The sequence below is a fragment of the Vulpes vulpes genome, chromosome 3, assembly GCF_048418805.1.
Source record: "Vulpes vulpes isolate BD-2025 chromosome 3, VulVul3, whole genome shotgun sequence".
NCBI classification, from domain to species: domain Eukaryota; kingdom Metazoa; phylum Chordata; class Mammalia; order Carnivora; family Canidae; genus Vulpes; species Vulpes vulpes.
The window spans coordinates 87705834-87723225 of record NC_132782.1 but is presented as its reverse complement, the minus strand read 5'-3'; the positions used below and the strand labels follow the sequence as shown (position 1 = coordinate 87723225).

At 48.8% G+C, this 17392-nt stretch overlaps 1 long non-coding RNA gene across 7 annotated transcripts; it reads left to right on the top strand.

Annotated features, from left to right (window-relative positions):
• Positions 1-466: 466 nt before the first annotated feature.
• Positions 467-16208, top strand: LOC112929315 (uncharacterized). Of its 7 annotated transcripts, none has more exons than XR_012000559.1 (5): positions 467-764; positions 1271-1374; positions 1776-2140; positions 6353-6416; positions 13613-16208. It is a non-coding gene; the product is annotated as an uncharacterized lncRNA (long non-coding RNA). The 7 variants fall into 7 exon arrangements; XR_012000558.1 differs by having other exon boundaries at positions 1271-1677; XR_012000557.1 differs by adding an exon at positions 13287-13371 and having other exon boundaries at positions 467-1374.
• Positions 16209-17392: the final 1184 nt, after the last annotated feature.

Here is a 17392-nt window from a genome sequence, read left to right as displayed (position 1 = left end):
TGCGCGGGCCGGGCGTGGGTCGGTTGCGTCCTCGCGACAACTGCGCGTCCGCCGTCCCGGGGTCCCGGGGGTGGGGGGGGGCGACCCGCCCAAGGTCACCCGCGCGGCGCCTGGGAGGCCCTGGGACCCCCGCGGCCGGGGGCGGGGCCTCCGGGGTCCTCGTGGCCTCGGAGGCGGAGCTCTCGGCCCCGCCCTCCCTCCCGGCCGGAGTGGGCGCTTGTGCGCTGCGGCCCCGCGGGCGCTCGCAGGGTCCCGGTTCGCGGTTAATGCGAGCGGGGCGGCGGCCGCGGGTGACCGGGAGGGTGAGGGGACGTGGCCGGCTTCCGCTGTCGCCTGCGGGCGCTGTTGCTCCCCCTTCCCCGGCGCGCGCCTTTGACTTCATGCCCTAGCGATTCCAAAAAGATTTGGGGAGGCTTACTTCCCCCCGCTTCTTTTTCTTTCCGCCACCCCCCCCCCCCGCTTTTTTTTTTTTTTTTTTTTTGCCATTTTCTCGTACAGGCTCAGAGTCGCCTCGCCTCTGCTGGCTGCCCGGTTAGCCATTAGTCTTCTCTGCAGGTGGCCCGCCCAGCAGCACGCTCCAGGGCGCCCAGCCCTCGGCACGGAGGGGGCAGCTCTCAGCCCGCTTGAGTTACCGGGGAAGCCCCCGGGCGCTGGCCCACAGGTCAGGCCCTGGCCTTGACCTAGGGGCCGGGCCGGGCCGGGCCGGGGCGGGGCGCGAGCATTCGCGGGTGCGCTGGGAATGATCCTAAACCGCAGGCTTTCTGGTAAATCTCGTGTAGTCCACTGGTGCACCGAGAATGCTTCTGCTTGCTTTCGCTGGACTCTTGCACCCGCGGCCAGCCTGTGCTTGAAATCCCCCCGGTGATTGCCCAGAACGGAGTTGCTTCCCAGCCTCCCACGTTAAATGTTATAAACTTGCATTACATGTAACGTGATACGAACACGGTTGAGGTTGCATTAAGTAAGAAGTGAAGCCCAAAAGACACTGGAATTTCATCAGTGATACGAGCATCTTCTTGATGATGGTTTACAAACACTATTCTTCCTCAATGTGTTGTGCTGTTTACAATAGAAAGGCTACAGACTTGACACAAAGCTTAGTTTAACTACATTGTTAATTTTCTCTATTACTTCCTAAAGTCTAGACAGAGGGGTTAGCAAGTGTTTTCCACAAAGGGTCAGAGGGCCAAAATATTTTAGGCTTTGCCAGGTACACATAATCTGTCACATATTCTGTTTTGTTTTGTTTAACACCCTTTTCAACCTTCAGGCTCTGAACTATAGAATTTTCAGATGGATCCGTTCAGGCTACCAAGGTGGAGTGTCTGAGCGCGGGGTTGGGAACGCTGTTTCCAGCATGTGGATCCAATAGAGGTAAATAATCTTCAGAGCATAGGTCATGGTAGGATAATTGGGAAGTAATGTGTTTTGAGACTTTGTTGTCCATAGTACTGATTTCACCGTAAACCTATATAATTTAATTTTTGATACTGTTTGTTTAACAGCAAGCTCACAGAATTTATCATTTCGTACTCGTGAGCCAGCTGCAGCTCAGCACTGGTCTTACCTCTAAGGGGAGGTTGCAGTGGGTATGGCGGTTGGTGATCGATGTTCACTTCACCTGGGTTCCACTTGGCCACACCCCAAGGTCACCCCCAATGAGTCAACAGCCTCCTGGTGAGTGGGGGCCAGGCTGGTCTTGTGCTTTTGACCAACAGAAATCAGTGAAAGGGGTAGGATGTCAGTCCGTTGACAATGTCATGTTGTACTTGAAGGATGGTGGACTTCTCGCCCATCATGCTCATGTTCCCGTGATGACTGGAGACAGCCTCTCCTGCTGGCCTTGCAGGAGCAAACAGCCAAGTGAACTGCCCCTGGATAGTGCCACGTGGTAGGGGAAGCAGTCAGCCTCCAGGACCCGAGGGTGGCCTCCAGCCAGATACCAGGAAGAAGCTATGGCCCTTGGCCATGTAGTCACAGGGAAACACATCTGCCAGCATCCTGAATGAGCTTGAAAGTGTAGCACCTCCAGATGAGAACAGAGCTCAACCTACACCTGGATTACAGCCACAGGAGACCTGAGGGGATGATAGAGACCCAGCTAAAGCCAAGGGCCAACTCCTGCCCTATGGAAGCTGAGGTGAGTGCATTTCTGTTTGTTTGTTTGTTTGTTTTTTAAGATTTTATTTATTTATTCATGAGAGAGGCAGAGACACAAGCAGAAGGAGAAGCAGGCTCATCGCAGGGATCCCAACGTGGGACTCGATCCCGGAACTCTGGGATCACGCCCTGAGCTGAAGGCAGACACTCAACCGCTGAGCTACCCAGGCGTCCCAGTGAGTACGTTTCTTAAGGCACCAAATTTGTGGTCATTTGTTATACCGCAACAGAAAATGAACACATTATTCGCTACGTTTATGTGCCTTTCTGCGTGTGTGTCACATTTCTCAATTTTAGAAGGTTGGGGGAGGAAATGTAAACATTACACAATAAAAATAGCAGGAACGAACGTACTCAGATGTTGGCCAGAGTGCTCTCAGACATGTGACTAAGGAGCAGTAGGTTTATGTTTGGGGTTGTTTATTCCCCAGGTGACTCACTGTCCTGCCTCTGTGGCCTGTCCACACTGTGAAGTGGGAGTGAGGTCAGGAGCTGGCCCTGTTTTCACCTCTGTGCCAGAGCTCCCTGCCTACCCGTGTGTCTCAACATGCTTCCATTTATTCACCTCTAAAGCGGAGATGACCGTAGTACTGGTGTCAGGGCACAGCTGGACAGGATTTGGTGAGGCAAACATTTTCAACAGACCATGTTATGGCCACTGTCCCTTGCAGCCCTCACCCGTTAAGGAGCCATCAGGGGGCAGAGGGCTGACCCCAGCTCTGGGCCCAGGTGGGTCTATACCACACACGGTGAGTGATTCCGAAATCTAAGTAGCTGTCTACCATTCCCTGAGCCATCTAGGAGAGGTCAGGCCTCCATTTGACAGGGTTTTCCGGAAAAGGGTTCTTCCCTTTTAAGATACAGCCATGAGAACAGAAGGCCTTTCCTCTCCAGATGCCATGGGAGGGGGTGAGCTGTGGCGGCCGTGGGGCTTCCAGGCTGCCACAGGATGAGAGTGGAGCTGGCCTCATTGTTGACTGAGGGAGCTAGAGCCATGGGGTTGAGCTACTCCGAAATTCCATCTACATCCAGATCCCAATCATGTGGACTGAGACATTTCCGTGTTGTTTAAACTATTGTGAGTTGAGTTTTCTGGCCGAACTTGCATCCTGATGAGGTTATCACATAAAGCTATACAATGGGGAGGGCGGGCTGGGGGTGCTGTGAGGGACAGTGGATGACGGGTGTTGGATTCGGTGTCTGCAGCTCCTCTTAGAGTTGGGTATGGGGGGCGCGGCATACTGACAACCATCTTATCACAACTGAAGCCCTGGGGGGCCTTCTCTGTGCTGGCTGCCACCTCCAGCATCTTGATCTCAGACTCCCAGCCCCCAGGACTGTGAGAAGTTGGTGTCAGTTGTTTGTAAGTGGTCCCAGGTGGTGGTGTTTGTTACAGCAGCCTGAGCTGACTAACACACTCCCCACATCAACCGGTATGCTCCATTGCTTCTGAAGCTTTGTCGCAAAGCACTTCTGTGCTTGAGCGAAATCACTGTTGGCTGTGTGAGCACTGGCCCTCTGCGTCGGGCCTCCCACATGGTCAAAGCTGGCAGAGGCTCTGCAAATGCTGAGCGCCTGACTTTGGAATTTGCACAGGACGCTCTCATCCTGCCTGGCACTCAACAGCTGTGAGGAGAAGGAGTCTGGGCTCTGAGGAAGGGAAACGTCCCCCCTGCCCCTCACTGTAATGTGACTAGGACTACCTGTGGATGCCCCCCATCCAGCCTCAGGGACACATGCACCGGAGGAAAGTTCAAGCTGGTGTGGGACCCGCTTGGACCATGGTTTCCGGGCCTGGGCCTCCTGACTGTTGCTTGGCTTCCTGCTTTAACTCTGCTATGCCTCGTCCCCTCCTTCCCACATCCCAAGCAATCCCTAGATTCTGTTGTGGTTCTAGGAGCCTTGTCCCTGATCACAGGCCTGTATTCTGTTTGCTGCCACAGAGACCTGGAGGTCCGGCCGCCTCAGCACCTCCATGGAGGGGCCCTCTCACCCCTCCCCCAGGACTACATGTGCTCAGCGCTACCCCTGGAGCCTTTGCTCTTCTCTTGCCTGCAGAATCGCACAAAAGAGAACAGGGTCCCTGGGCCCCAGCCTGGCCTCCCACTTTGCCAGCCAGACTTGAGGGCCCGCCCCAGAGGAAAAAGCTCCTGCTAATCACACTGCCCAGTGTGCAGACAGATGAATCTTCCCAGACCAGCACAGGTCTCAAGGTTGGCCTAGCAATGACGAAACTGAGCAGGCCGATGACTGGACTCCCAGCCTGCAGCCTGCCTCGGCTTTATCGGCCGTGTTTTGCCAAACAAAGGCCCTGCCGGCCCTGGGAGCTCATGCTGCTGCTCCATTGAAATCCCGAGGTGGTTCCCTATTAATCACTCCCTTATGGTGCCTCAGAGGCCAAAAGGAGTCAAACAAAACCTCTCTGCTAAGCAGGAAGAGCTTTGCAGAGGCCTGAGCAGCAAGATTCCTCAACCGTTCTCCAGTTTAACACTAACAAGATGCTGGGGCCTCCCAGACTCACACAAACAAACCGGAATCGCTGCCTGGCTGCTGGAGGGGGACTTGGAATGTGACTGGCTCCTCCTGTGCTCCAAAGGCTCCATGTAGGAGGCAGGGCGGGTGAGGGAGCTATCAAGCCTGCACATGGCCCTTCCTTATTTTAAAACCTAAAAAGACCCAATTAAATGATTTTTTTTTGAGCAGACACATACTAGGAAGACAGAAGAAAAAAATTTTCATTTCTCTCCCTTTTCTGGTGTGAGCTTGACTCTCAACTCCTCTGTCTTTTCTTCTAATGTCACCATCCTGCATGAACTGATAATATTGCATTATTCATTATTCTATAAATATGAAGTTTGGCTTCTCTTTTTATTAATTTTTTAAAGATTTTATTTATTTGACAGAGTGTGCACAAGCAGGGGGAGGGGCAGAGGGAGAGGGAGAAGCAAGCTCCCCACTGAGCAGGGAGCCCAATTCAGGACTCAATCCCAGGACTCTGGGATCATGACCTGAGCCGAAGGCAGACTCTTTACTGACTGAGCCACCCAGGCACCTCTGGCTTCTCTTTTTAAACAGACACACCAAGGCCAAACACTGAGCCATCATTCACCAAGACAAGTCTTCATTTCCCAAGGAGCAGGCCTGTTATCTGTGGGCCAGCATTTGGGTCGTCCTGCTGCAGAGAGAAATGGCTTTTCTGTACAGATGCTGTGGCCTCTATCAGAGGATAGTCCTAGATTTTTATGCCTCTGAATGAAAGCACATTCTTTTTCATAAAAATTTAATTAAAAAAAAAGGAAGGGGGAAAAAAAAGCTGGCTCAAAGAACACTTCTGTGCCATCCGTTCACATGAGGGCAGAAGTCTATCCAAGACAAATGCATCATATTAGCTTGGAAAATCAGATGATTAATAAAGATACAACAATTCATTGGAAAGGCATCATCCTTGGCCTAGCAGTACAGGGAGCGTACTTCAAAGTATAGCATTTGGCACGCTGTGGATATAGCAGTTGTCTTGTGAATCTAAAACAGGTTTGGTACAGACAACAGGAAGGTTGGGGGAACACGTAGCATCATCGCACTGGGTGATCAATAAGGTGCTGCAATCCAAGAGGGCAGGAGCTCTCCTCACACAAATAATAAGCCTGAGAAACAGATTATATGGCTTGATTTGTGATCGGCAAGGCCTGTTCACTCCTTAAAGGTTAACGGAATGAAATGACTGGCACTCATCCATGTTTGGAGTCTGGATAGTCCAGCCTAGCACGTGCTGTGATCATATAGCAGAGGAAATCCTACCAGAGCAGTTAAAAAGTACTTCTGCAGCGTTGCTGTTGTGAGGGGTTTTTTTTAATTAAAAAAATGACGCTCTTAATCAGAAAGATGATTATGATAATGGTTCTACAGTGCTTCCTAAGGATCCATCACACCAGTAAAGGGAGGAAATTTAAGGTACAGTGAGGGGGCCAACTCACTATTGTTCCAGGAAGGGCTCAGGCACTTGATGGCTCTTCTCTTTGAAAAATGCTGCTAATAATTAGAGAGTTTTATGTTTTGCTTTATGGTCTGTAGCACAAATCAATGCGCAGGTTCCCCACCCCACCCCTGCCATGAGGCACCCACCCCCCCACACACACACAAATCAGACACGTTCCTCCCATTCCATCCTTGACATGGGCTTTCTTTCCCCCAGCGAAGAAGAGACCAGGAGCCATCTAAGCCTCTGACCTACCTTCACAATGCAGGCTGTGAGCACAGTGAGTAATGTTGGCACTTAGGTTCTCGACTCCCCGCTTACACCCGTGAGAGGCCTTCTGAGGCAAAGATTTATGGGGTTTTGCAAAGAGTCATTGATCGATGCATGGACCATGCAGTTATTTAAAATGATGTCAACTAAGGATTTTTGATAACGAGAAATACCATGGAAAACATCAGATAGGAGACAGTGCATGTGCACGCATGTGTGTGCGTGTATGCACTCTCAGAGAAATGCACCCAACTATTGAAAGTAGTCAGTAGTGAGGTTGAGCATGTGGCTAGTTTCTTTTTTATAAGTATTTCCTGATTTTCTCCAATGGACATATATTGTATTTCTAAATCAGGAGATGTGTCTTTTTTTTTTTTTTTTTTTTTTTTTTTTACAGTGAAGTATAGCAGACATTGAAATGGCTCTCCAGTATTTCTCCCCCCACCCCTCCCACCATGCCACCTTTTTTCTGATGATTGATTTCTGTGGCCCGTTTAGGTCCCCTTTACTCCATTCTTGTGCTGGCTTGTTGCTTGGTAACAAGCATTTTTACTGATTGCTTGTTTCTCGTCAGCACTCGTTAGCAATGCTGCAATGCAGCATGATCTGCTGTGAAATTATCTCAGTCCAGGGCAATAACCAAGACCATCTAACCTCAGTGATCACACCTTCCACCTAATGAGATGTGAGTGCCACTGCCAGCTTCCCAAAACATTGCATTTCATTAATGTCCCAGCAAGAATAACACCTTGAAGATTCGAGGGCCCTAGTTTTTGCTTCTATGTGCAGCCATGAAAATCTCTCCTTTTATCCTACCCCTGATGTGCTGCTGGTCCTCAATGTCTGTTCTTTGCCCTGTTGTGGCAAATGCTTTCTGGCTACCTCCCTAGTAGCTCCCTCCCCACCTCTCTCCTTTTCCCATAAAGAGAACCCTGATTTTGTCCAGATACCTACCTTCTATCCACTGCAGGAGAAGCAGGACCCAGCTCATAAGAGAGGATCATGACTGAACTAAGACAAGTGTGGTGGCGAGTTCCACACCCCTTGCCAGGAAGTGGTTTGAGCACAGGTGGAGAGGGTAATTTTGGCCAACAAGACATGAAGGGAGGTGGGCTAGAGTAGGAGAAAAGTGTCATTGTTCCTAAAAGGCAATACATGAATCAAACATGGTCTCCACATCCCAGTTTGGGAAGATAGGGGTTGTAAGGCCCCTGTAGCCACCTCAAAAGCATGTGATTCAATACATCAAGGACACAAGAGCCACATGGTGGAGAGAGAAAGGGAATCCTCGGCGGCACCACAGAGTCACTGAATCAACACACCCTAGGCTCACCCTTTCTCCTAAGTCCTTACGTGTGAGGTCATAAATCCCCTCTGTGTTGGAGCCACATTGGGCTGGGGTTTCTGCTGTTTATAGCCAAAGCCTTCTAACTGAGCCAGTGCCAAAGTTAGACATGTTTGAGTGATGTGAATCTCCTGGTCACCCGCTGCAGAGGGTGGTTCACCTGTCCTGGATCATCCAGAGCACTCATGGTTTACGTCATGATTCTGGTACAGTTTCAACAGGAGCCCCATTTTACTCTCCAGAGTGTCCCAGTCTCTGAGGATCAATTATATGGTCATAATTCTGAGTCAAGCTGTGTCCCTGCCATAGTCATGTGTTGAAACTCTGCCCCTAGTACCTCAAAACGTGACCTTACTTGGAATAAGGCTGTTGCAAATGTACTTCATTAAAATGGGTGGCTCCTAATCCAATCTAACTGGGTTCTTATAAAGAGGGGGAAATTTGGAGATAGATCCTCCCCTATAGCCTGCAGACGCACATGGCCCTGCTGACACCTCCATCTAAGACTCCTGGCCTCCAAACTGTGAGACAGCACATTACTGTGGACTAAGCCACTTGGTTTGTGGTACTTTGTTTCGACAATCCCAGGACATGTGTACAGTCAACCTACCTAAGGCTGCATCTGAGAAGGAAGGAATCTCTCCAGCTGCCGGTGATCCAAGGTGTCAGCATTTGAGAGGAGCCTTGATTGAGGAAGGGATGATGTTTGGAGAGAGGGCCCAAAACATGAGCCAAGGGCAAAATTACAGACAACTGTTAACTCATCCTGACCCAATGAGATGGAGGCAAGGGAAGAGTCCAACTCCAGGGTACCTGGTGCTCCTCTGAAGGGAGGAATCCTGCTGTGAGGGGCAGCAGCAGAGGAGGTAGGGCATTCCATACTGTGTAGTCTTGGTCCAAGTATACATCAATATGCAGAGGAGACAGCAGAATGCTCAGAAACAGATCCATGTACCTGCGAGCACCTAATGTGTGACAGAGTGGGGTGGGCCTGCAGAGTTGTAGGGGAAAGACTTGGTTTCCAGCCAGTGGAGCAAAGAAAATTATGTACATACACATCTGTGAAAGAAACAGAACTCCTACCTCACATCATATGCAAAAGTCAATTCCAGGTGGATGAAAGAATTAAATGTGAAAGGCAGAGCTACAGACTTTCAAAAGACACAACAGGAGAATTATCTTCATGACTTCATGATTTCTTAAGTCATTAAAAGCACTGATCAGGGGCACCTGGGTGGCTCAGTGGGTTAAGCATTTGCCCTCGGCTTATGTCATGATCCAGGGTCCCAGGGTCCTGGGATCGAGTCCCACAACTTTGTCAGGCTCCCTGCTCAGTGGGCAGTCTGCTTCTCCCTCCGCCCCTCCTTCTGCTCATGCTCACACACACTCTCTCTTTCTCTCAAATCAATAAATAAAATCTTTTAAAAAAATAAAAGCACCAATCATACATAATGACAAATCAAACTAAATTAAAATCAAGAAGTTGCTCATCAATATGTAGCAACAAAAAGAACATGAAAATGAGAAGGCCAGTCTTGGAGTGGAAGGAAATACCTGCAAGAGGTATACAACCGGGGATCCCTGGGTGGCTCAGCGGTTTAGCGCCTGCCTTTGGCCCAGGGCACGGTCCTGGAGTCCCAGGATCGAGTCTCGCGTCAGGCTCCCGACATCGAGCCCGCTTCTCTGTGGGCCTGTGTCTGCCTGTGTCTCTGCCTCTCTCTCTCTCTCTCTCTCTCTCTCTCTCTCTATCATGAATAAATAAATAAAATCTTAAAAAGAAAAAGAGGTATACGACCAACCAAGGCCCATTTTCCAAATATTTCAAGAGCTTCAAACAGATGAAGAAAAAACAGACAACCCAAGAGAAAAATGGGTAAAACACTGGACCAGGCACTGCACAGAAGAGGTTGTCTGGATAGCCGGTAAACATTTGAGAGAGGTGTTCCACCTTATCAGAAGTCACACAAGTACTATTAAAACTATGATGGGGTATCTCTGTATCTTCCAGGCTGACAAAAATTTAAAAGTCTGGCTGAGATACAGAGCAAGAGAAGGTGGGAGTGCAGTCTGGTACAAAGACTTCCGAAAATAGTTGGACATTTTCTAGGAGATTTGAATTTTGGGTATCATGTGACTCCCAAGTGTACTTCCAGATATACAACCAAGGACACTCATTCTCAGGTGTCCCAACCCTCTGGAGGGCTTCTGGGCCCCACTCCCCTTGAGTCCGAAGGTCTGGGTCGGACCCCAGAATCTGCATTTCTAACAAGTCCTTAGGTACTGCTGAAGCCGCCGCTCTGGGGACCACACTTTGGGTAACACCTAGAGAGATGTGTGCTCACGTGTTCCAGGATACAGGGACAGGAGGCGTTCTTGGAGTCAATTGCTGCAAACATCCATCAGCAGTTGAATGAATAAAGTACAGTGTGTTCATCCAGCAGAATCCTAGAAAGCATTGGGAATGAATGGCCGGCACCACTTGCAAAATATGGATGCATCATCCAAACCATTTGAATGTAAAACGCCAGACACAGAAGACCCTAAACGGTATCATTCCAGTCACAAAAACCTTCAAAGCAGGTAAATGCAGCCCATAATTCAGGGGTGCATGCATACATGATAAAACTCTAAGGGAAAGCAGGAAAACAACACAGAAGTCGGTGTGGTGCTTTCCTCTGGGGTAAGGGGAGAGTGAGTAGTGTCACCAGGGAAAGTGTGCTGGTTACGGAATTATGGCCTGCTGGCACCAAACCCATCCTTCTCCATCAGCTTTGTGATGTTGGGGCTGGAAGCTGCACTCCACACTTGGGCTCAGCCATTCGGATCCCTCTTTAGATCTTCCAGTAGGCGATGCTGGACACTGCCTGCCAGGCTGGAAGAGGAAGAACACCCTTCTTCTGGTTCCTTCCGTTTGGGTCTCCACCTGTCCTGTTCCTATGGTCTGTTCTAGGGAGGTTTCTTCACCCCTGATTCCTCTGCCCCTTACTGCAGCACCTGTCTGCTATTTTTTCTAAGAGACCCCTCAGAATCACAGCACCAGCCAGCCACCACCTCACAAACCAGAGTTTCAACTGCTCCAAGTTCTTAAGTTTCAAGAACTCTAACCTTGTCACTTTGTCCCCTTGGGTAACCTGCACTTCATTTTGTTGCCACTTCCAAGAGATACCCAGAGTTAGCTTTTTATGCTTCAGTTACCTAGTTCATGGCCTCATACCTTAGCACACAGTTCTTTACATCATGTTTTGTCTGTTAAAATCAGTCGGTGGCTCTTGTCTTCACGCTCAATGCTTCATGGTCACCCCTAGAATGGAGCTCACAGGCCATCACCCTGTGCAGCAAGAGGGGGACAGGCAAAGGGGACATGCACCAGCGAGCAGCCTTTGCTGCTTTCAAAGAGCCTGCTTGGAGGATGGCCAGCTGTTCCAGTTTGCTGGTCATCCTGAGCTCTGGGACCTCTGATTAAGTACATTAACCACAGTGATGTTGTATGACCACCACCCTTGGCCTCAGGGAAGGTGGAGACATGTCGTGTTCTAGCTGGGCTCCGTACCATCCCAGGCAAAATCGGAGTTGTGCTAATTAGGAGGAAGTGCAGAATAGGTACAGACAAGGCTGCCAGTGGTTGTGCCCTTTTAACTCCAGACTGTAATGATTAACCACCCTGCAACACCGCCAGCAAGCACACAACTGCCAGCAGAGCTGTGACCAGACACCAGGTCTTCTGACGGTGGTCCCTTAGTTCGAGCACTGCTTCCCTTCTGGCATCCTGGAGAGGAGAATTTTCTCTACCATGGAGCATTTGTTGTTGTTGTTGTTGTTTTTAAGATTTTACCTATTTATGAGAGAGAGAGAGAAAGAGAGAGAGAGGGAGAGAGGCAGAGACACAGGCAGAGGGAGAAGCAGGCTCAAGTCCCTCACATGGGACTTGACCCCGAGTCTCCAAGATCACGCCCCAGGCCGAAGGTGGCGCTAAACTACTGAGCCACCGGGGCTGCCCCCCCTGGAGTGTTTTAAATCTTGGGTGGCTAATTAAGTTCTGTGAGGGGCTGGGCAGTACACCTGCCCGACCACAGAGGGTAGCTGCTGAGCGATTGTAGTCCCCAAAAGGAAAGGTTTTATAGAAGTTCCATTTGTCTTTCTGCGCTTAGGGTCAAGCACGGCTTTTTCCAAGTGGGAACCTGGGGTTTACATTCTTAATTTTGAGACAGGTTCAGAAATCTTGGGTCCTGTACTCTTTTTTTTATTTTTTTGATATCTTTTATTTATTTGGTGCTTTCCTCAGACATTGATTATCATTTTATTCTAGGTTTATTCAAAATATCCTTTAGGACCTGCATTTGCAACTATTGGTGTGGTAAGAAAATGCTTGTCAGGGAGGATTTCAAACCTGAGAAGTGAATATGCCCACTCACTTCAAATTCAGCAGCTCATTCTATCATGGCACTGATAAACATAAAAAGAGGGAAGCAAAATTATGTCTTATAGATTTAATCTTTTCGATTAACGTAAGCTTCATAAAACTCTCTTAGGCAGCTGGTTTTTCCTTTTGAAGCCTTAATTGGTTAAACCGTGGAGGGGAAATCTGATCGGGGGGGTACTGGACAGCCAAGAGATGCTGGGCTGTGCACATTTCATGTGCGTTTTGCGGCCTCCCAGAGCTGCATCAGCTGCAAAGGTACACACAAAATAGGAGGCCACATCTCATCTGCTTCCAATTACCCAGCGCCGAGTGTGTCTAGTACAACCGCACTTTTTATAAATGGCTGGGAATTGGGCTGGAAGCCAGGGCTTCTTGAATCCCATTTCCTTCTCTAGGATACACATTTCTTCCCAGATGTGGGAAGCTGCATTCACTTTTTCCTTTTCTCCCACTTCAAAACAGGGATGACAGTAATGCACATCCAGAGGAGAGTGAGATCCAGGCAGCCCCTCCCTGTGGCAGGGAGTCTGTGGAGTCCCAATTTCATTTTGTTTCGCTGCTTTTGCTCCTGTCATCTTTCCTCTTCAGACCTCAGAGGATTTCAGTTTGCACTCTGACACTTGGGTCTGTTTTTGGTTTGTTTTTTTTTTTTTTTAACTTGAGTTCCAATTATGCTTTTAGGTTGAAATGTAGGAAATTAGTGACCATTGACCACAGTCGACCACTCCTGAATGGCAGTAGGGCAATTCAGCCTGATGATGATGAGTAGCATGATTGAGGTCTGGCTCACCTGCCAGGCGCTGCACTGAGCCTTCTACACCCATGACCCCCATTCCATCTGGAGGTTTACAGGAAGTGGGGAAACTGAGGCATGGGGAGGGACCGAGTAACTTGCCCAGGATCATGCAGGTGTTAAGTGTGGGAGCTGCACCTGAAGCCTGAGGGGGCTGTCCCTGCACCCACTGCACCTGTGTGCCATCAGCTGTCCTAACATCAGGGCAGAGGCATATTGTCACCTGTGTGGGTGACAAAGCATTTTGTAGGAAAGATTTAAAGGATGAAATACTTTGTGCTTACATATTTTTGAAAATTCACCTCCAACTAATAAATTTCAGCAACTGGCAAGAAGCAGGCTACAAGGAGCCCAAGTGGGATTTGACAACACCGTGGTCTGGGAGCTAAACCAGCAGCAGCCCACAGGTGACCCCCCTCCCTTCACCTCTTTCAACCTCTGTTCCCTTGTCTGTGCTGTCAGACAGGTCTGGTGATGGTGTTCACAGGGTTGTTCAGAGAATGAAATGAGATGTGCAAGGTGCCTCGCACAGGGCCTGGCCCATGGTAGGAGCTCAGTAAATGTTAGCTGAAATAAAGTATGACACGGCATATTGCCAAAGGAAGAGACCTGCTTCTGGGACAAGTCTGATTAATTTTTTTCCAACAGCTACCGTGAGCTGGGATGAGACACTTGCAGCCTGAGTCTCTATCCTCCCAGCTGTCAAAAAGGACAACAATGGTCTCTAACCACCTCATGAGGATGGATGAGGAGGTGAAGCTGCAGGGTGTCATGAAGAAGATCCTGCACCATAGGTACACATGAGAAGCCAAGAGCCACGAGACTAGGGCCCCTAACCCACTCCATCTGAATGGTGGCCTCCCAGTTATAAATAGGCGTGATGACACCTCCCTCCCTGTTGGCATCTGCTAGCAAATCAGATTAAAACAAAAGCAAAAAAACAACTTTGAACATGATAGAAGCAAAGTATTGTTTTAAGACATGAAGACATGGGACGCCTGGGTGGCTCAGTGGTGAGCACCTGCCTTCAGCTCAGGTTGTGATTCCGGGGTCACAGGATTTAATCCTGCATCAGGCTCCCTGCAGGGGAGCCTATCCTTCTGCCTATGTCTCTGACTCTCTCTGTGTGTCTCTCATGAGTGAATAAATAAAATCTTTAAAAAAGAAAAAGACATGAATACATGATCCTTAACAGGATAGATATTTCCTAGTATCTAAATTTGTATCTTGTTCTCTCTACATTTATTTCTGGAAGTAGCCAAGCCTAGGGTGCCCTTGTCTGGGGGCAGCTGGGATTGCAGAACTGAAAGCACCAGCTTCCAGTGTGGAAGGTTATACTAGAGCTTCCAAGGAGTGAGGCTAGGGAAGAGTTCCCAGAAGGGGCACCCAGACAGCCCCGATATGCTTTCTCCTCTGAAGTGTTCCCTTCTTACCTGTTTCCCATGCACAGAATCATTCATTATGTGCTCCACTGTCTGCTTCTTTCACTAAACACCAGGCTTGGGGTTCATCCACACTGTCACACGTATCAACAGTCCATCCTTGTTAGTACTGATGGCGCTTGATTGTAGGAATATGCTGGTAAAAAAAAAAAAATCAGCCCACTTGTTGATAGACATATGGATCGTTTCCAGTTTGGGTTTTATGAATAATTCTGCTCTAAACATTCATGGGATAGCCTTTGACATGTGCTTTCATTTCTCTCGAGTAGATTCCTAGGGATAGAAGTGCTGGGGTGCACGCTGAGTGTATGTTTAACTTTTCACTAGACTGTTTTCCCAAGTGAGGACTGGCGGCAGAAAGGCAGGAGGGAGCATTTTGGGTGGCAGAAACATTCTAGATAATATTTAAAGACGGGATGGGACTACACTAACTGTGAGAATTTGCTATGGAGATTACACCTCCATAAAGTTGCTAAAAAATGAAAATCTAAACACTGGCCAGAAATGTGGTAATAGTACAGCATTGTTGGGATTCTTTTATGGGTGATAATATTGTGGTTATGTTAAAAAAAAAAAACCCTTGTAGAGATACACACAGAGCTGCAGGAAATGATATAATGCCTGAGATTTGCTCTGAAATAATTCAGGAGGATCTGGATGGCTTACAGATGAAACAAGCCTGACCATATACGTTGATCTTCGTGGAAGCTGGATGATGGATCCGTGGAGACTATTTTATTATTCTGTCCTTTTTTGTATGTGTTTTACACATTTCCATGTTTCAAAGTTTTCAAAGATGAACTTAAGAGTCTCTTAAAAAAAAAAAAAAAAGCTGAATTGGCGGAGTGCTCCAGTGGTCACTGACGAAATCAGGTTGGAATGAGCCAGTGAATACATATTGTTTCTGCTTGCTCAGCACACCCTCCCCTTTCCGCTAACAGTGGCCAGACTTTGCTTTGAGGAAGAGCCAGCCTCTGCTTGCGTCTTCAGAGGCTGCCCACCTTTGGCCCAGACCTGGGCCCAGCAGAGCCCCTGCCAGCCAATCAGCTGCTGTCTCCTGGGCATTCCTGCTCCACTCAGTTTGGCTGTGTGGAATGGATGGTGCAAGAAGCGTGAGCTGATGGATCCCCCCCAGCCCCTGCCGCACACAACCCCCCACCCAGCAGAGAGAGCAGCCTTGGGGTGCTGCTGCTCTAAATCCCCATGGCCGGTGATTCCTATGCTTTTCTGAAACCTGGGTCTTTCTTGGCTTTCTTTGGTTCTGTGAACTGCCCAGTATCACGCTGATAAATTCCTTCTTGTTTAAGTTGGCTAGTGTTGGTTTCCATGGCTGAAAACCAGAGCACCCCAGGGCAGACACGGCATGCGGCTTGCCAGACACTCTGCATGTTCCTTCGGTGTCTGCGCCTCCCTCAGGCAGATTCAGCTACAGGCGCAGGCCGCTTGGACCCTGCAAAAGGAGATTTCACAAGTAAAAGAGGAAGAAATACATACCACACAGAGATACCAAATTGATAGCCAGGAGCCCTTGCTCTGCTCAAACACAAATCGAAAGCATCATCATGAAGACAGAAACATCTATTGGACCAAAGAAGTTCCACTGGCCACTAACACATTGTCCTGCAGAAATGCAGTGTGTTAGTGGAGAGGCACAGATGTAATTCTGAATTTTCTAGAGCTGCATTAAAATGGTAAAAAGAAATAGGTGAAATTAATTTTAGTATTATACTTTAACCCAGTATATCCCAAATATTATCATTTCAAACTGTAACTGATATAAAACTATTAATATGTTAATAGTATTTGGCTTTTTTTTTTTTTTACGCCAAGTAGTTGAAATCCATGTAGACTGTATTTTACACTTATAGCACATCTCATTTTGGGCTAGCCACATTTCAAATGCTCGATTGCTACATGTGGCTGGTGGCTGTGTGTTGGAAACACAGGGGCAATAAACTATCCCTCAGGCATTCCTGCATGTATTCGGGATCATGCAGCCTTAGAATGGTCACCACGTCCCTAGACTATAATGCTTCACTAACCCAAGGACAGGAAACCTGGCGTGATCCTGTTCACCAGGTACAGAAGTGATTAATGGGGCCCTTCAGACCGCTCTTTAGAAAAGCTGGCACTTGCGCTCTTAGGGAACTGAGCTGTTAGTGGTGGGAGTAGAGGCACAGAACCTCGGCTGAGAAGTAGAAACAGAGCTGCTGAATGATCATTTACAATTACTTCCTGTTGCCAGTCCCTCGTGCCAGGAGCTGAGATGTCATCACTTCCATCCATGCTGCATGAGAAAGGCTGAACGTACAGAAAATGAACAGCCTCATCCTAGATCCAGAAAAGTGAGGCCTTGGGACCAACCTCTGTCCACAAACTGGGGAGGCAGTGGGTGCAGAGAACCACAACTTCCCAGAGCACAAGCCCGAGAACAGGAAGCACCAGGGGCACAGGGCAGGTGCAGGAAAGGCCACCCCTCCATGATGCAGTGCTGGAGGCTCAGCAAGAACAAGTCTAATAGCTAAAAACTCACTCCTGGGGGGTCCTGACTCTCCTCATGAGTTTCCCTGCCAGAGGCCCATCAGGTCTTCACAGTAAATACCAGAAAAAAATATCCGCTGGCACATCCATCGTGCACATCCCCTTGCAATCTGTGCAGAGCACTCGACTTTGTAAGGCCTGCCAGGCTGAGCAGCTTCTGAGAGCTTCCATGGAGCTGGCCTTGAGGCTCAGAGTCTTGCTTTCCTCATTTCCAAGTCTATTCTTGTAAAACACTCTGCCTTTCTTGAAGTGACAGCAGTGGGTTCCTGAGGGTCTTGCAGCCCCATTGATATTCTCCTTTAAGCTCTCCCAGGGGCGTCCCTAAGTCCATGTCATGGCATGCAGCTTGCCATGGGGCGTCCCTAAGTCCATGTCACAACAGAGGACGCTGAAGCCCAGAGACGCCAAATAACTTGTCCACAGTCCCATGGCTGGTTAACAGAGG